Source organism: Aquila chrysaetos, chromosome 8, assembly GCF_900496995.4.
Source record: "Aquila chrysaetos chrysaetos chromosome 8, bAquChr1.4, whole genome shotgun sequence".
NCBI classification, from domain to species: Eukaryota; Metazoa; Chordata; class Aves; order Accipitriformes; family Accipitridae; genus Aquila; species Aquila chrysaetos.
The window spans coordinates 46,211,343-46,231,133 of NC_044011.1; the positions used below are offsets into that span (position 1 = coordinate 46,211,343).

A 19,791-nucleotide genomic window follows, 5' to 3' on the forward strand; every position below is an offset into this window, starting at 1 on the left:
TGCCCTGTGCCTCCCCACCCAGGGACTTTTTTTTTTTTTTAATAACCAGCCTCCCTACGCGCTTGAAAAATAAAGATGTATGACTCCCACTTGAGGAGAATAGATTGTTGTTTTCGATTGCTATTCATCTATTATTTTAGAAAGTAAAATGAATAAAACTTATGCAGGTCACAGACATTAAAGAGCGTTTTTATATCAGTTTGGGAGCGCTTGTCAGCTTTGATTTATTAAGTAAAGTTCCCAGACTGGCTACTAGTGTGTGTTGTCAGTCTCTTGATAATGGATAGACCTCACAGCTGAGTGCTCTGTGATTAGACTTCTCAACTATATATTTTTAAATAAAGGCATAGCTTTCTTGGGTTTGCTCATTTCCCTCTCTTAGGCAATTTCATTCATCTTCTCTTGCCCTCCCTCCCTCTGCTGTAAATTTGTTTTTGTTGGAAGCTATGAAGAAGGTAAATGGGACGCATCTTTAAGGTTTTTTTGTTGTTGTTGTTGTTGTTCCCCCCCCCCCCCCCCCAAGCTTGCTCCCAACTTAGCTTGATTGATTAAATGTCATGGGGGGACAAAACTGGATAAGCAGAAGCTATCTAAACAGTTTTCCAGAGAGACCCATTGCATACACTGCTCTGCCACGCGCTGCTCTGTTACTACGACTGCATCAGCATTTTTACTATCAAACTGCTCTTCCTTTGGGCTTAGGGATGGAAATTACCAGAGCTGCACGGCGAGGTGGCTGATAGAGCCCGCGACCTCTCCAAAGAGAGCATGGGCTGAACAAACCCACCGCTACCAGCCCTGGAACCTCCTCTGTAAGGTTGCTGAGAGTTAATGGGGTATCTGAAGCCTTGCATGCCTGATGAGGAATGAGACGCAGGGAAGTTCAGAGGCGCGGCTGTATCTCTGCTAACAACAACTATTTGTTTTCCCTTTGGAGGATGGACCTGCACTGCCAGGCTGAGCTCAAATCCTACTGCTTGCTTGCAGGAGCCTCTCGTAGGGTATCTCAGCAGCTGCTCGGTCGCAAAGGGCAGGGGATTTGCAGTTCTTGCTCTGAGCTGCTGTTACCAGGCACGTGCTGTGATCTTCTCGTAGGGACGGCAGCAAATGAATACTGAAGAGGAGTATCCTGGGCTAAAATCCCCAGCTAGAACTTTAATTATGCTTTCATAAAGAACTGAGCTGGAACGAGGATGAGATTGTTTCCCCAGGGGATGAAGGAGCACTGGGACTAATTCGTTAGCATGGAATTGAAATAGCGCAGGTGGGAGGCCACCAAGTACCTTTGGTAAATGAGTCTTGCAGGTCCTTCAGGAAGGGCAAAACTCAATGACTTCCCCAGGACGCAGGGCTGAGACAGCAGCCTCTGGTTTTGTTATCCAGCGCCTTGGCCTCAGACCAAAACCGATCCATGTAACTCGTGAAAATGCAGAATGCACTGGAAAGAAAAAAAATACATCCAATTGCACCAATTTCATAAGCCTTTTTGCTCTCGTATGACTCTGAAAATTGCTTTTGATTTAAAGGTTAAGATCTGACAAGCCAACAGACCTTAAAGAAAGATCTTTTCTTCTCCCTCCTCTTTTCCTCCCAGTTTCTTTCAAAACTTGAAAGATGAGAACATCTGTATGGGAACGTCTGTATGAGGAGGGCGGGAAGCGTTTCATTCGGGAAGCACTTTTTGCTGCCCCTCTGCTGCCGTTTCAGGACACAGTGGTTGCACAAGAACTTGGCTTCCCCAGTCCGCATCGGTCTCTGCTCCGTCCCGCAGCGAGATCCCTGCCAGTTGGTAAGGGGATGAGTGACCCCACGGGTGAAGGGTAGGTGGGATGAGGAAGAGGAATGTGAAGAAAGGACAGTGCAGGGTTTGAAGTCGTGGTTTTGGAAGGGCAAGCGATGTGCCTGTGGTTATTTGATGTGATGGTTTACTTGCAAGGTGCTGGTCCCATCTCTGGAGCTGGGGTATGCTTGTAGCAATGTCTTTTGTGGTTCATTAAGGCTTTGTGTTGCTGTCTGTCAGCCTGAAATGGCATTATTTGCTTTGCAGTTCCAGTGCTACTGCCATTATCTCCTAATAACACATGAGTTAATTATTAAGCCAGCTTGCTTATTCTACACCTTTAAATGATAACCCTGCTGTACGTGCTTGCTTAATATATGCAACCCCAGTGTGTTTTGAAACGGCTCATTAGGGGCGTATTTAGCTTGTCCCTACTGACTGTTGTTTCTTAAACTGCCACAGTGACGGGCAGGTGGGAGTATCATGGGCAAATAAATGCTGAAGGCTCACGTGTTAGAGGGGTGCCTGCTGTTGGGAAAGGTGGGTTTGCCTTTTGGGAGGGGGATTGGCTACCAGACCCTCCACAGGTGCAAAGTGAAGGGTCTCCACTCATATGGGGTGGCAGGTTGGGGCCTTGATGTCAGTGGAACTAGTGGGGAAGCACCCACCAAGTCCCATTGGCATGCCTCAACCTTGGCATTGGTGGAAGAATCTCCTCTTCTAGCCCTTGGCATCAGCAGCTCGTTCCATTATGCCCACCTTTGGCTCAATGAGGAGGTCCCTGGCCAGGTTCATCAGCGATGGTGCTTGCTGTTGAGAGATGGTGACGTGTTTTAGGTTGGAGGTGGGCCGAAGTCTCCTAGAGCTATTTCACGCATGCCTGAGGGCCGACAGCTTCAGCCCTTAATTGCTGTAGACCCAACACGAATGCAGGTAAACCTCCATGTCCTACAGCAGAATCTGCCTAACCAGGTCCTTTATGCTTTTTTCTTTTTTCCCCCTCCCTTCCCAAATAAAATTGGCTACACTTTCTCCAAGGAACCAGGTAAAAACCTGGAGCATTTCTCCCTTTGTCATTTCCCGAGAACGTGTAAAATAATATTCTCCTCTTTCCCAGTGCCAGGTTCGTGGCTCAGTGGTGGTTCTTGAGCCAGCTGAAGGTTGCAAGTTGGTTCTTGTCCTCTGCGTGCCCATCTCCACCCTTTGAGCCCTATGGGGACTTTGTGGGCTATCGGGAGGAGTTAAGCCTTCCAGGTTAAAGACAGCAAGGGAACATAGACACGTGCTAGAAAATGTTAGTAAATGAAAGCTGCTGTCTGGACCCCCAGCCCTCTTGTTTCCCACACAACTCCTGCTGGAGCACCAGATGGGGTTTAATCAGGACCGCCGCAGTGCCGAAGGGATATTATTAAGAGACGTCTAGTTCTGGATGAGAGAAGATTATCCGGGGTTTATTTCCAGCTGATAACACTCTGCCCTTCCATAACACCTTTTATCTGAGGATCTGGGAGCTCTTTACAGACTTCAGTTAATTAAGCCTCACATTGCCCCCTGGTGTCATGGGTGAGACCAGGGCTAAGCATCCGCGGAGGAGCAATTAGGAGGGATCCGGCTCTGGCAGGGAGATAAGATAGATGATCTCCAGGCTCTTCTTTGCTATCGTATTTGCATGTTTATCTCCCCTGTGCAGTTGAGAAAAGTGAACCCAGAGGTTGCACCGCCTGCCCAAAGTCCTCATTCAACACCACACCAGGCTAAAAACTCGTGGGATCCCCTTTTCCAGCCCCACAACGTGCTGGATGCAGAAATACATCAGTGATGCACGATGCCGACTCTGCCCTCAAAGTCTCCCTCTTCTCCTTTCCCAGCGTTGGTTTTCCACTGGGCTCCATGCCTCGGCTCTGCTCCAGTTTCCTTCCTGCAAACACTATCTAAAAGTCTTCCTTTGGTAGAAAATGACAACAAAAAAACCCCGCACAGGCCTCCAGAAAAAGAGCTTTTGCTGCCTCTCCCTACAAGGCCAGATTTTTCAATAGTGATTTCCCCCGAGAGTAGCTGGGCCTGAGGTTTCCTTCCCCTCCTCTTTTCTTTTCTTTACTTTCCCCTAACTAAAAATCAGGAAGCTCTAAAATCCTCTTTGAAGTAACACTGTATGAAGAGGATTTATCCTTGTCCACTTAAATATTCATGACAGCTTGCATTTCTGTTCAAAAAGACACTTGTTTATTTAGATAAGATTTAATTTATTCATAATTTACCTAAATTTGCAGGAGCGTGCATGTACATTTTAGCTTATAAGCAGCGTAATACATAAAACATTATTGAGGCATGCAAATTACACAAATACAGCATTTGAAACTGCCTGCTTGTTTTAGGCAGATAACTAATTTCTTACCCTGAGTAGAGACACAAACACAATTGCATGGGCTTGTTGCCTGGGATTCAGCGACTCTGAATTATGCTTCCCTTAATGGAAGAGGCACAGCTTTTTAGCAGGGCCATGGCAAAGCCCGTTTTTCTTGGAGCGTGAACCGTAGTAATGCCGAAGCCCTTTGCTGGCAGTCTTTTTGCAGTCCTCTCCCCGGGGGCTCGGTTCGGGTTTGCCGAAGTCTCTAAGTTACTGTTTGTTTCCCCGGGATGGAGTTAGGATTTGTAGCGGGGCATCGTCTCGCCAGTGCCGGGGGTGGTGGGGGCTGACGGAGCGAGCAGACATCCCCGCTCCATACCATCAATCTGGCAGCGTGGGATCTGTTCTTGCTGTGCATTGACCTTGTTCACGTGAACGGTGGAGTTGCCCCTAATTTAACCTCTGCATCCCTCAGGGCGATACGGCCACTTGTTGCTTTCCTTAGGGCAGCCTCGTAGCCCCAAAATAGCCCATTTTCCACTTGCTTCCAGATAATAATTGCAAAAATTAGCATCTGCAGAACGTGCTGGGCCACGGAAACCGGGTTTGGCTTCCTCCCAAAGCTTGAAGACCACGTGCCGTAAGGACAGCAGCACAAGGGCTGAGGGCTGGAGACATAGCAGGGGGTTTTGGGCTGTGCATTTGGCAGCTGGGCAACAAGCACTGCCTTAGCACCGTGAGGGGTCTGAGCACTGTTAAAAATTGTTTCTAACAGGTCCCAGTCAGGAGGTAGATGTTTGCAGTTGTATCTATGAAATCTAGGGTATGCGCATATGAAACTTGTAGAAGGAGGCATCTCAAGGACTCGAATATTGCGCAAATCTCTCTGCGTACGGCTGCATTACCCCACAACCTGTTATTAAGATTGCCTGCCACTTCCCATAAGATTCTGCTTTCCCTTGCCTGTAACCATGCCAAGCTGTAACTCTTTGGGCTGAAACTTCCATGACCAGATGTCCTCTCCGGGCTCACAGGCTTTGTTTGTTCCGCAGGGAGGGGTGGACGAGGAGGTGCAGAGCTGTTTGATGCTTTGGGTTTTTTGTAGCTGAAATCACAGCCGACTTTTTTGATCATTTCCGAGGTTGAGGCTAATGGGGAAAACACATCTTCCCTGGTTTTGCCGGCTGCAGAAATGACCTATGAGTAGCTTCAGAGCCTGAGCACTTCAGGACAGGGACTGGTGCTTTTGGCGGGGTCATGAAAATGCCGTTCTAACCTTGGAAAAACCCTTCTACCTCGGAAAAAAACCTCTTCCCTGCATTAGGCATGGTGTCGAGTGTGTGATGCGCTGCAGGTTGATAGGCAGGATAGAAACTGGCTGGATCTGCCTGGGAAATCCTCCCACAAGGAGGAAGATTGTACTGGCCATGTCCCGTGTGTCCCTTGTCCTCGCAGCCTTAAGGCTGCCGAGTCAACCGGAGCAGGGTCTCTTTTTTTCCATGGTATCTGCTGAGTCATGCAGCAAGGAGGAGGAGGTGGCTATGTCCGAATGCAGTCTGCATTTGCATTATAAGAGACTTTAATTACGGAGGCTTAATTATGTGATCACAGCATATTTGTTTTTTCCGCAGGACCGTGCCCTCACAGCGTGCACAGGGTGGACAGTATTCACTTAATGAGTTGCTTGCGCTCAGGTGCTGCAGCGATGAGCACGATAGGAAAGCCCAGGAGAAAACTAATACCCTGTCTCAGAATAACGTGCAGCAAAATAAGGCTTGGGGCCACCCATAGAGCAGCAAGGAGAAATCGCAATATTAAATGCTTCCTTATTAAAGGAGCTCTGCCTATTGTGTGCGTGCTCTAGATCCTGAAATGAAATGGTGTAACAAGTATGCATAGGGAGGGCTTTAGTAGTCTTAACTTTGGCAATGCTTAATATAGCACGAATGATCACGTTACCTGACCACGATCTTTCAATTTATGCATCTATGTCTGTATGGAGGTTTGTATAGGGGGATCAGAGGTATTCTTTACATAGGCTTAATCACCATATTGTCCTTTTTTCACTTGGCCTTGGCTGGCATTCATGCACAGACAGTATTATTTGATGGGAATATTGTGATGGAGCTGGCAGACTCAAAAGAGTTTTGTTATCAGGTGGGGCCTGTTGGAGCTACAGGAATGCAAAGAAATTATGTATGTGGTGCTAGGCTATTGGTAATGCCATCCAGGTGAAGAAAAGCACACTTCAAAAATAAGCACTGGAGAAGAAGTTGGCTTTACCCATGATTTTGGAGGGAGCGGAGATGAGGGAGTGTGTGCGTAGGAGCATGTGTATGGAGGAGAATCTCTGAATAAAAACTTCAGGTTTCAAATCGTTTCACTTAAATAGCTCATAATTGCGTGCGTTTGAATGACACAACGCTTGCACCGCGCAGAACGGGGGAAATGCAGTGTTTTGGTATGCGTGCACACACATTAATAATGTGGAGAGCTGAATATTTACTAACTATCACCGAGCATGGTGTATCGGAAAAGAATAAGCTATTGATCGGAGTCTAAAATAAATAAATAAATAAATTAAAATCTCCCCTCCCCGCCACCTGTAGATGTATTAGGGAGAAAATATTGAACGGGGCTCTCCTGGCTCCCATGCAATTGATGCAATTTATTTTCAATTTGTCAAACGTGGCATTGGAGCAGCAATTGTTTTTGGTGATTTATTAGGAATTTTCTAACCAGGGCACTCTGTCATTGGAGTTACTTCACTTGTGTCCTAGTAGATTTTTGTCTTTCTGCAAGCTCAAGCTGTGAACCCAAGAAGGTGAGTTTTTCTTTCTTTCTTTTTTTTTTTTTTTTTTTAAGCAAAAGGGAAAACCAAAAGAAACTAAGCCAAAAAGGGAAATGGGGAAAAAGTAGCAGAATTGACATATTTTAAACATGATGACAGGATCGGCTGTTTAAATTGCCTCTGTGAATTGATTTAAAACATGTTGGTAGGCATCTCTATTTCATTAACTGTCTTTCTCCTTCATTTCAGTCACTGGAGTCATTGCCTCTTATTACCTTCTAGGCTCATGATATCTATCCACATGGTTATTTTAGTTATTACTATCTGTATACAGAAAATATAAGAGGCAATTTTGGGACAGAAGCAGCTTGGGAGGGATATGGGTATAGTGAAATAAATAATTTGAATTCTGTATGACACCCATGATATAAAGCCATCAGGATTACGATAGCATTAGTGCTAGGTGTGCATTTTGGTCAGAACCTGTGGGAAAAGCGTATGGGTTTGTGGTATCAAATCTGGACCTGGTAATGAAGCGTTTTCCCACCTTGAATAACCAATAATGACCCCAAACCGAATTTTCTCCTGTGAATTAGGTGGTCCAATGTGCGCATGGTATTTTTCAACCCTTCTGACTGCTGTGGCATCAGGAGTTTGGTGAGTGTGAAGTGTATTTTCACTTACCTCCCACTCTGAGATAGAGCTTGGGGAACAGGAGCATCCTATCTGTGTCCTCAGGCACATTAATGATCTTGTCGCTCCAATACATGGGGAATATTGATGCTCCCCTTAAGTAACAGGTATGGTGTGAAAAGGTGTATGCGATGCACGTAGATGCTGCTGAGTGTTACGGGGCTCACCCTGTGAAGGTTTGCCTGCTAGGACTAGCTGGGGAAAAAAAAAAGAGGGAAGCTTTTTGGGATGTCTTTCCCAAAGCTCAATAGCCCGGAATTGAGACATTTCCATCACTTCTTTGCAGACCGAAAAAACCTAGAGAGTTCCAGATTATTTTCACAGTTTCAAAAATGCTGTAGCTTACAGTATTTTTTTTCCAGCACTCTGCAGAGTCATTAGCTTGCTTACAGCACTTAAAAGAAAAATGTGGTGCTTGGGAGACTTAGCTTCTGTTTGCTGTCTTTACCACCAACTAATTGGTTGGATAACGAGCAAATATTTTTCCTCTGTTCCTCAATTTCCCAGCTTTTTGGTTGGATAGCGAGCAAATATTTTTCCTCTGTTCCTCAATTTCCCAGCTTTTTGACTTGCAAGTAGGAAGAGAAAAAGCTGCTAGTGGTTGGCAGATAGCAAAGGAAAGGGTGTTGCGGCGAGGCAGCCAGAGTCACGCTCGAGATGCGATTGCAGCTCTTGCTTCCCGCAGTTGCTCGTGCTTCCCCCTCGTTTCGTGCCTCTTCTTTGCTTTTGCATCCTATAGGCCTGGTCTTACTCATCATACGGACCTTCAAAGCAGGTGCCCGGTGGGGAAGGGAAGGGGTGAAGCTCTGCAGGAGCGGCTTTGGAGCTGCGCGGGGGGAGCGGCGCGGTGTGACCAGTGGTTTGCTGTTTGGAAACGGTCAGAACAAAGCATCCAGGAGACTTGACAAGAGCACTGGAATGATCCTATTATCAGGGTAACTGCGGTGGGAAGAGACGGCTCCTGGCTGCACCTACAAGCATTACCTTGATTTAAAGGCAGTGTTTGTGGCTTAAACTCTGAATTTCCTGGTCTGGCTTGGTTTAATTCAGACCCGAACAAAACACGCTTGGTGTATTGCAAGAGGATGCTATTCACGCAGCTCCCTGTTAAAAAGCGATGTTGCTCCACACGCGCGGGCACAATGAAATACACCAGTGGTCTTAATAAAGCATGTTGTAAAAGCACTGGCTTATTGAAAGCATGGACGTCCTGAGCGCCGGGAGGAGAATAGAGAGCTGACCCGACAAGTGAGAGCCGACCTCTTCAAGGAATTGATCCGTGCACGAGGACGCTCTTGCTGTAAACAGCAAAGCTTCCTGAAAGGGTGACTGTGGACACGAGTTGCAAAGCATTCCTCCAGACCGAAACCTTTACCCGAGCCGTGGGGCTTGGGAAAAGTGGCTTTTCACTTGGCTCTTTGCTAATGACGCAGCACCCAGACCCAGCGCCTAGGAGCATCTGGTGCCAGGGTTTTAACCTGTCCTCTCTCGCTGCTGAAGTGAACCCCCCCAAAGCAAAGCCCAGTCCTCCCGGCTGCCTTCGAGCATTGCTTTAGCTCCCTCCTGCCCTTTTAGTACGTTAATTCACCGTGCGTGTTCAGGCCAGAAATACAAGGACAGCTTGGCAGGAGGTTTGGGGTGAGAGCGGCAGCTTGGTACCGTCTTACGTGCCCCTCACGCGTGGTTTTGGGAACGGCAGAGGGAGCGTGTTCTGTTGTTGGCTTTTTTCCCCGCTATCTCAATACAGTTGCTTGATGTATTTGGGACGGTCTTGTTTATCCTCTGGTAACTCCTCTTCATCTCTGTATGAAGGGAATACCTAGCTTTTCGAGTCTGCAGGCCCGGTCTGAAGCTGCAGGACCGCAGAGGTCATTCCGCTTGGAGGGGCAGCTGCGGTTGCTCCTTGCTGGCGTGCAGGGGTCTCTCAGACTTCGTTCCTCACACCTAGTTACCTCTGCCTCCGCCACGGACGGCAGCAGACGTGAACCCATCGCCCCGCCGCCTGCGGAAGGGCTGCAGGAGAAGCCCCTCGCGTTAATTGTGAACGCGTCCCTCTTGGGGTCGAATTTCCGAGGCCCGTTGGCTTAGAAATGTTAATGCTATTTACTGTAGTATGCGCCGGAAAATGGCATTTCTCAACATCTGTTTTCATTTAAAATTTCCAAAGCCTTTTCTTGCACGCGGATTTCAGTAACGCTGCCGCCTTGTACTTACTGGGTGGCGGGATGGGAGGTGGCAATCTCCAGCCCAAACAAAGCGAACCCAAAAATTTTATTAATGAAGATTTGCAGCTGCTCCTGGGACTTGGCAACTGCCTGCAAAAGCTGGTGACAGGATTCATCTTGTGAAACGTACCCGTGATAAATATCAAGTGGGAGTGATTAGCGAGAGGTGGTTAATTCATGAGCGGGTTTTGCGTGTTGGCTGGGGAATAATTTGGTTTCCGGAGGCAGCAGAATGTATTATTTTTCTTCTCTCTCCCCTAACCTCCTAAAGATGCTGCAAGCCTGAGTTCGTAAAGCAGCAACTGTTGCAGCTACTCACCTCGTTTACGAGCCAAGGTTGATCAGCCTGGAAAGGAGAAGGACCTGGTGAAGCCTGAAAAGCTGGGATGTGCTTAGGGAGGAGAGGGAAGGGTTAAAACCAGGCAGGTCGTTTTTGCAGGTGAAGGCAGCAGTGATAGTTGTGGCAGATAATCGTCCTGCTCCATCTGGGCTGAAAAATTTGCTAATTGAGGCAGGACTTACTTCCTGCGGGAGAGGTAGCCTCCCTGTTTTCAGGGCATTAACTGCCCCTTATTGCAAGGGTCAGGGGCAGGTGTCCCTTTGGAGGTGCTCCTTGCCTCATCCTAAGACTGGTTTAGCTGAAATAGTGTCAGCTATTTTCCTCCTATTTTCATCCATCCCTGGCACTTTCCATCTCCACCTTGTTACAGGCTTGGCAGGGGAAAGAGGCGGGGGGGAAGAAAATAGGAATGAAATCTTTCATTTCCATTTCCAAAGCTGCGTTTCAGCTCCCAAAGAGCGGGCGCGCAGAATTGATGCTCACGGAGCCACCTCTGACAGCTCGACGCTGGGGGAAAACCTGTGCTTCCATTTCCAGCCCTGTCCCCTGCGGGCAGAGCGAGCCGAGCTGAAGAGTTCACGGGGATCAGCGGAGAGAAGGAAAACAATTTGATCAAGGGGCCCTGGAGTCAGGCACATGGAGAGACTGGGCTGGTGGGGTTTTTCAGCTTTAATCAGTGTCAAGTTGATTTTATTTTTAGAGAAGTAATGATATTAAAAATAAAAGGAGGGGGAGTGAGTAAAGCACCTACAGGTGTATGGGGCAGAGCCCCCATCAGCTATTCAGCTGGTCCTTCCTAAAAAGCTCCAAGCTTTTTAGAGCTAATCATATCAGATGTGCGTGATGTGTGGGGTTGCAGGTGCAATATTTTACCTTGCATAGCCATGCATACCTAATGCATTAGCAGTGTTCGTCTGTTTTGTAGTATGTGGGGTGGGGTATCGTTCTATGCCATGAGCAGTGTGGCTTTGGGGGGGGGGGGGGGGGGGAATAATCCCTGGGAAAGCTGCTTCGCTATGTCAAGACATTGGGACTGGACTCGCAGCCGGCAGCAGGGCGGACGGTGGTGACGGTCCCATCGGTCCTCTCTGCTAAGCTGCCAGGGAGGACAGCAATTAGAGTCAGTTACGGTGCTCTCGAGGAGCTGCCTCTGTGTCCCGTCACTGCCTGTGGCCACTATTAGGTATTTATAAGAAAGATTGAAGAAAAATCCTGCAGCAGGCAGATATGAGGGTCATCTACCCTCCAGACAGGTCCTGTCCTAACTCTTAATTGCTAGAAACTGCTTTAAGACCTGAAGCCTGAAGTTTTTATTGTCTGTCCCAAACTGCTCCTCCCTTTTAGCATCAACTGCCCTCACTCACCCTCGTCACCCGTATAAACCTTTGATTCTTGCCAAAACCGTCCAAAGTCATGTTCTTGCTGACACACACAGAGATAGAAGTGAGGTGGTGTTTTGGGGAGAGGCATCCCCTTTTTATAGGCAGTGAATGGAGACTGTCTCCAAACATGTCCCTCGGGTTTTCAAGACGTTTTTCATCTGTGCAGAGAAAGTAAGGAAAAGCTGTGGGTGGCAGACTGTTGCCTGGAGAAGTACTGCTCTCTTCATCTGCTTTCACTCAGCCCCAAATTATTCCCTGTTAATGATGGTCATATACATATATATATATGTATATGACCATCATATATATTTAAAAAAAATTTTTTTAAAATACTTTTTTTTTGTGATCTGAATTGCCCCAGCATAGCTAATGTAAAATCAGTGTTGAGGGAGGATGAAAGTTCACTTCTTTCTGTGCCAAAGAACATGAAAACGAGGGTTTTCAAACTTCTCTGGCGCTTTCTTTTTCTTCCGAGAGAAAGGTAGTAGGAAAACAATAAAATAAGGCTTCCAGCCTGGACTCCAGCTGCCAAGAGAATTATTAGGCTTTTTTTGAGCCTAGTCTCAGGAAGAGCTTTTTTACATCCCAAGCCAGGAAGGTGAGATGAAACACTGATGCTTGATGGTGCATAGGCAGGCCTGTCTTTTAATGTGCAGCTGCAGCCAGCAGTGAAGAGGTCAAGTCATACGATGCCGTCTTCTCTCCCAGCCTCGCGTCAGGCAAAACAATGAATTTTCATAATTTTACTCCAAGTGCGAAAAAGCGCCTTTGTTGCAGAGATCGCGCTGTTCTTGCAAAGACAATGAGTCTGTGCGGCATAATTGTGACCCTGTGCTGGCAGAAATGCCAGAGTGGTTTAATGAAGAATCCTAAGCAGGGCGGGGAAAAAAACCACACTCGTGTTTGCTCGCAAGCCTGCAGAGGTGAGCTGTTCCTCTTGATAGAAGAATGGGTAAAAATTGGCCCATACAGCTCTTATCCTACCTCAATTAATGAAGATAATGGTCCACTTGCAATGAGCCACTTTTACCTTGCTACCTCCTGTGACCTCTTTGAATTTCGTGGCATCGGTGGTAATGCAATGATGCGAGTCCCATGCCCGGAAAGCCCAGGTCTTTGCTGAAAAACAGGAGAGAGCGACCACGGCCATGGCATCGTGGTCATCCTGGGCTGTTGACGGTGGTGGTGTGCAAGTAGAGGCTCCTGAGTGGAGCCGCAGGTGACTTAGCCTGATCTTAGCAATCAACAGCTTATTCATCCCAGCTTCGAGTGTCATGCTCTAGTAACCAGGCAGTTCTTGTTGCTCATCTAGAAATCCCAATCGAATGCCTTCATTATCACACAGCAGTGTTTCCTTTGTGGATAACAAGTCATACTGCGAGCATTAATGTAGCGTCGTATGGATCTGTGTTGTGGGATTTTTGTAAGCTCTGATTGAAGCTTTTCCTGTGATTACGGTATTTATTCAGGTGTGAGAGGGGGAGTCTCTCTTGTCTAGTATGATCTGAGTTTGCAGTACATCTCCAAGGGGTGATTATAGGGGCGTACCTTACGATGTCAAGTTAATAAGTTGCATGCGTGAGACCTCTGTTTTCCTTTATCCCATCTTGTGTCCGACACTGGCATTGCCATTGTCTTACTGCATGCGAAACGATAATCTAGACATCGCCTGGGATTTTAGCGGCTGTCTAAAGGGGGTTGTGGTTGGGGCATCATCCTCTCTGCAGGGTGTAGACATCTTCCTGCAGAGGTGGGCACGCAGATGCACCACAGGAGGGCGAAAGGCGTGAGTTCAACTTCTTGCCTGCCCAAGAACAAGAAAGCAGTCTGGGGACACGAGAAATGGTCTTTTCTTGTCGTATGGAAGAAACGGGACATCGGCTGGGGCAAGGGCTTCATGTCCAGCAGCTGCAGGAGTTGAGAGGCAAAGTTGCTCCATCCTATCTGAAAACCCTGATGCTTTCATTCCTTGAGGAGATCAGCTGTGATTCCTTAATTGGGATGAATGTGTAATTGGGGGAGAGGCTGGCGGGACAATCTATCAATTCTACCAATGAAAAATGATAGGAAGTGGCATCCTCCCACTGTCTGGCAGGCTCCCAGCCTCCTCCACTGCACACCTCATTATCCCCTTTGTTTCATCTGGATAGCGTTCATCCTTAATGATGGCGGAGTGATATTAAGTTTCTGCAGTGTTATTTGATTATTACCTACCCACTCCTTGTTCCTTCTGGAATAGCAATGGGGTGTATTTCCAAGACATCATGGGTTGCTAGATCTGGGCTGATGGTTGCAAGATGATGGAGAAGTTTGTCCATACTTAGGGTCCTGCTGGGTATGCGTAGTATTTCAAATTCAGCCTTTCCATCAGTGTTTCTGGCCGGACTTCTGTTTTCCTGGCTCCAGGAGAAGTTTTAGCTGTGACACCAGCAGGAGGAGGATGCTCGGTCCTGCCAGGGAGTCGCAGAGCTGAGTTGTGGGTTAGGCAGAAAGCTGGGAGGTATAATAAAATGGGCAAAGCTCGGTGTTACAGTACAAGTATGTGTGTCCGGGCCAGACAATAAAGTAGTTAAATTATCCTGTGGGTTGCGGGCAGTGTGAGCTATAAAACCTGCTCCTTCTCACCTACCTCTTAGGGAGCCTCATGCAGCATCTGAGAGGCAGTCCCTGACCCTGCGAGATGTCCTTGTGGATCTTCTTTCTTGCACCTGACTTTCTCACTTTCTTCATCATCAGGCACTTCAGACGCTCGCCATTAGTATTAGCCGCATGGGCTGCATTTTGTCAAATGCTCCCAGTCCGTTTGCGAGGTGCATGCCAATTGCAGCTCGCTTGTCCACCAAGTCAAGTAATCTCTTCAAAGACTTCTAACGAGTTAATAAGGATTGATCTGCTTTTCATGAGATCATGTTGACTGTTCTTAATGAACCTGGGCATTTTCAAGCCTTTCCTTCCCCTTAAAAATTAGCTTCCAAATAAATACTCTTCTTCCAGTCGATGGGCAGCTGATTCTTTCTCCATATCCCCAGCATGCATTAAGATTTTGATTGAAGGAGGCACCCCTCCAGCTTTTGTGATGGTCACGTGTGTTGGTTTTGGAGGGTGGTTTAAGTTAAGCAAAAGCTTACACTTGGTCCTGAATAAAGATGGATTTAATTACAACTAACTGTCTCATTGAGTGATGGCTTGAGAAAGTAGGTTCAGGCCTGATTTTTCTGAAAGATATATAAGATTTGGTTGCTGGCCATCTGAAAACAGCCAGATCTTAATTTTCTTTGGAAGAGGCCAAGCCTGGAGTAATACAAATAAGGGCAGGAAGAGCATTTCAATAGGAGCCCTCAGAGCAATGAAATTAGTGATTTTCCCCACAAAAAACCCCCATTGCTGTTAGCAACTTAGATAATGCACCCTACTCACTGTAGCAATGACAGGAAAGAGATGTCAGAGTAATGGGGTCTTTGGGAGTTTACTGGTGGTTCTTGTATAAATGTCCAACTACTTGCACTCTCCATTCCCTGTCTTACCCGTTTTAAGGGAGATCCGTGAGACTGAAGTCCTGCTTTGTCATTGCTTCCCCTGTTTGTTAAATCCCTTGTGCGCATGTTACCATCTGGTCCCTAATGCTTTGTGTCAGTTTTAAGTTCCCCTAAGCCTTCATTGACCATTTCTTGTGTTATCTGCACACTCCCTAATTCCTCTTCTCCTCTCCCTGGGGATCTGATCCCTGACTTAGGCAAATCCTCATCCTCTTCATTTGCGAACACAGATGCAAAAGTAAATATTGTAAGTGTCAGTGTCAGCTTCTTATCCTCTCCTGCCTCCAATTTCCCTGTGTCACTCTTATCTGCACTGTATCCACTTATCTCCTGTGTATATATAATGGTCTTTTCCTTTACTGTTTTTGTAAAAGCCATGAGATTCTCTGTCGTTAACTGTCTTTGCTCCTTTAATTATATACTTGTGTGTTTACCTTCCCGAGTCCATGCCCCCTACTTCTAACACATCCCTACTTCTAAGCAGGTGAGTTTTCTTTGTACGCCACTTTGATTAAAGATAGGAACGTACCCAAATCCCATGTTTTGAAAACTCAGAACCTTGGGCTGTTTGAAGCTGAACCTGAATTCTGCGCCGAGCCAACATTTTTGTCTCTGCTTTGAATGCTGCTGTGACTCTCCGGGCGGTGCACGTGCAAGCTATAGAATATAATGCCATCACAGCCCTCGTAGTGATGCACTGTATGAAATCAAGAGTGTTTTTTATGTCTGAGTGTCTTGATTTTCCTGTCTGTGAGATAGTATTTCCTACAAAGAGAAGAGGAAAGAGTTGTGCAGGTGGAAGCTGCTGCTACAGAGGGCAGCCACTGGCCGAAGTGGGAGCTGAGCTGCCTTTTCTGTTGTGATTTTTTTTTTTTTTTTTTTTTTTTTTGTGGATGCAGGAGTATTTGGGGAGAGACCGTACCTATGGGGCACATGTAGTTTAAGCCAGAACATGAACAGCAAACCCCCAAAATCTTTTGAAGCACCTTGCTCCTTGGAGAGCTGCAGCCCTGGTGGATGGTCCGTGCTTTGTGGTAACATCTGATCCACCTTAAGCCTCGTGATTTGTGGTCTGATCATTGCTGATGTTATAACTTGGTTATGAATTGATTTTTTTACCTGCAAATGCCACACAATAGTGTTTATTACATAACCATTCCCATCAAGAAAATGTCTCGCTGTATGATGTACAGCAATACTAAATGTTGGCGTAGCGTAAGGGCTCTGCTTTTTGCAAGATGCAGCAGTTTGTAATTCCAAGATCAATATGATGATGTGTTTTCTGAATTTTAATGGATAAACTACATTGGTGTTTGTTGTTTACCTGCTTTCTGATTTTTTAACAAGTGGCTCTAGTGATAATTACCAAAATTCTGTAGTTGCAGAAGGAGAGAGGGCGTGGGGGGGGGGGGGAAACCTGGATCCCTCATAACTGTCCAACTGGGCAATTATCTCCATACTGTATGTGCTGCTTTTCTATAAATGTTGAAATTCAGTAATTACCACTAGAGCCAGCCGTGACATTTCGAAAAGCAGATACATAACAAATAGGGATGCCATGGAGTCATTAAAATTCAGATATCAAAACAGCTCTCCCTATTCTTCTTTGCATGAATCCATCTCTTTGTTTCATGAGGAATTCAGTTGCCAATTAAATACCTTTTCTTTTCTTTTTCTTCTTTTTTTTTTCCCCCTTTTTTCCCTTTTACAAATGAATTCTAATCTCCATGAAAGGAGCTGAACTGACAGTCAGTGCATTAGGAAAAAACATGGGTGAGTTTAGTCCTTCCTAAGGAACCCAGCCAGCACCTCCCCAGCTTTGGAAATTGTATTTGTATTGAAAATTTAGGGGGGAAGGATGTTTTTCCCAGCAATTCCCCTTTTCTCCTTCTGGCACCATTTTTCTTTCTCATCCTGTAAGGGAAAACATCTCTTAAGGTTGCTAATAACTTTGGGAAATCTTTTTTGCCTGTCCCACCAGGGCTTTGGTTTCATCGCCAACAGGAATAGCTCAATTATTTTCCAAACTGTTATTCGCGCTGCGGTCTCATAGCAATCTCTGGCATCTGGCAGTTGTTTTGTGGATTGGTTTTTTTTTTGTTTCTTTGTTTATTTTTGTGTGTGTGGGGGGGGTGTGTGTTGGTTTTTTTTAACAATGTTGTCTTGTTTACGGGTTTGACTCTTGGAAGACAGGATTTGATGCCTCCCAATCAGTCTCTAATGAAACGGAGGGATTGACAGCGTGGAATTGATCCTTCCTTTGTAATCCTGCAACAGCGAGACATGTTTGTTTCTGAATCTGTCAGTGGGTTGTATGTAAACCAGGTGTAATGAGGAACCCGTGAGCTGAAAACAAGGAGAACAGTGGTTTCATAAACCTCACAAGGAGAAAAACCTGTAGGGTTTCTACACCTCCTCCTCTTCCCATACCCGAGTGCTGCTCGTATATTTTTCTGTGAATGTCTTTTAGAGACAGCGGGATGAATTTGTTCTGAGAGGGGCTGACGCACATGGAGGTAATCCTGATCCGTAAGCATGGGTAAGCACCATGAGCCTAAATACTGATGGTGAAGGGGCTTGGAGAGGTCCGTGCTCCTAAAAACCCACGGCTTTTGTTTTTTATGGCTTTACTCCACACTTTTTCTGTAGCTTGCCAGTAGCAAAGGTCTCCTCACCTCTTGGACAACACCCTGACCTCTCTATTTCAGGCAGATTATTTATTGCATCCCTCCTCTAAAAATAATTCTGCTGAGACTGAAAGATTTCATTTTGCACTGCACTAAAGGAGGAGCTGCATTAGGGTGTACAATTTGAAGAGGCCTCGAGTCCGTCCTTTGGTTATCCAGTAAAGAACAGCTTCGTTTACTCCTCCATCAGCTCCTCTCTGGGAGTAAAGCCTTCAATGAGGCCCACTCAAGGAGAGCTTGTCTAAGGTTTATTCTCGAGCCTGATGCGTATGTGTTAAGGTGAATAGGAATTATATTCACTTCAAGGAGAGATGAGGCCCTTGTGTTGACTACATTATCATTTATACTAACAAAAAGAGCTTAAAATGTTAGCATATTCTTTTGAAAACGGAGCTTTGCATCCTATTAAGAGGAAGGAAACACAACCCGCGGCGCATTATATTTCCAAGTGCCTGTCAAGAAGCGCTTACGGCTGTCGCCTGCTTACTGAGCATCCAGCTATAGGAATAAATTGGGAATTGCTACCCGTGCGCTGATCCCCTAACCAAGAGGCAGGAGACGCCGTTCGGTTAAAATCCAGCCAAACACAAATCTTGGATCTGCGTCGGACAGAAATTCAGGAAACTGGGGGTTTGAGAGCTGCAAAAGTTTGCTCGTGTGGAAGGCGTGAGTAGAAACACATCTTCCAGCTTAGTTTTGGAGGGTGGGTGGGGGAATTTGGATGAGATTCCCCCAGCTTGCAGCACTGTGGATTTTGGCAGGGTGATTTCTAGCCCAGCTGGAATAGAGAAGAAAAACAAACTTAATTTAAGCACTCTGATTTGGGAAAAGCACTTAAACATCAAGATTGCATCCTGCTGGTATCAGAAGGTTGGTTTAGGTGCAAGGGAATAAGCGGAAAGTCTTCAGTTCCAGGTGGATAAAAGCTTGCAATGTATAGCACGTGGCTGTCTTGCAGTATGTTACGTGCTAACCTGGCCATGGAGGTGGTGCCTCCCATTCCCTAAAGCTGCTCTTCCATCCCCTGAGGAAGGCAGTAAGTTCCGCCTGCATCAGTGCAAACAGAGTCTTTGTTTTAAGGAAAGACAAGAGAAAACCCTAAATCCCAGACAGAAAAACTCAAAAAGCCCTTCCCCGAGCAGGGCTTTCGGAGATAAGCTGCTGCTTGGCAATTTGCTAAGTTGAACTTTTAGCACCACCGGTAAATCTTACTAGAACCAAAATCCACCTCGAGGGGAGGAAGCAAGATTGTCAAACGGGCTGCATGCAGGAGGTGCAGCGTTGCTTCATCAGGCTGCTGGGTCTGATGCTTTGAGTCTTTTAAGACTATGTCCTCCGGTTTGGAGGGAAATCACTCGTGTACCCTTCACACTCGTTGCCGTCTCTGCTGCGTTGCACAAGGAGGACGCGTGCAGCTCCCATACCAACCCAAGCTCGGTTTTGGGGTGAGAGTGGATGTTTTCCTTTGGGCAGGGGCTCAGCACAGCATCTTCAGAGCAGCTTTCCTGAGCTGGAAAACCAGAGACAGTTGTTAAAAGGCAACATTTTTGTTTCTGTAAAGGCCCCACAGCTAAACGTGTGTACGTGACTGCCTGCTGGTGAGCGTGTCTAAGTTGAGAACTTTAGCTGCTGTAAAGCGTTGCAGATTTGCTTCAGCCAGCAGAGTAGGGCTTCTTTACTGGGCAAAGCAGTGGTCATGGACACACACTTCCAGAGCTCCATCATGCACGAGCTGCGGGAGGTTAGGCAAGAAATGACATCAGGCAGGCTTTGCTAACAGGCTGGATGCGTCTTTATTGGCATCTGTGTTATCTCAGTGCAAGTCCGTACACGCTGACGCGTGTTGCATCTGTCTCTATGAGTGTGAGCAGGTGAAATGAAGATGTCTTGCCGTCCTTTCTCATCAACAGTGGTGCATTTAAGATCCCACTGATAGGCAGAGCACTGTTCCCTTCCCTGTCCACTTTGATTAATTTGGTGCCTCACTTCTGGAGTCTGTGAATTTGTCTT

At 46.5% G+C, this 19,791-nt stretch overlaps 1 protein-coding gene across 6 annotated transcripts in view; it reads left to right on the forward strand.

Annotated features, from left to right (window-relative positions):
- Positions 1 to 19,791, forward strand: part of KIRREL3 (kirre like nephrin family adhesion molecule 3) — a 341,383-nt gene that overhangs the window by 80,681 nt on the left and 240,911 nt on the right. Inside the window, exon 1 of one of the 6 annotated variants that reach the window (XM_030022473.2) lies at positions 1,708 to 1,789. The exons of the other annotated variants lie outside the window; for them this stretch is intronic. The gene's annotated coding sequence lies outside the window, so the exon portion shown is untranslated. Of the gene's footprint in view, positions 1 to 1,707; positions 1,790 to 19,791 lie in introns of those variants that run through there. 6 annotated transcript variants of the gene reach the window in all.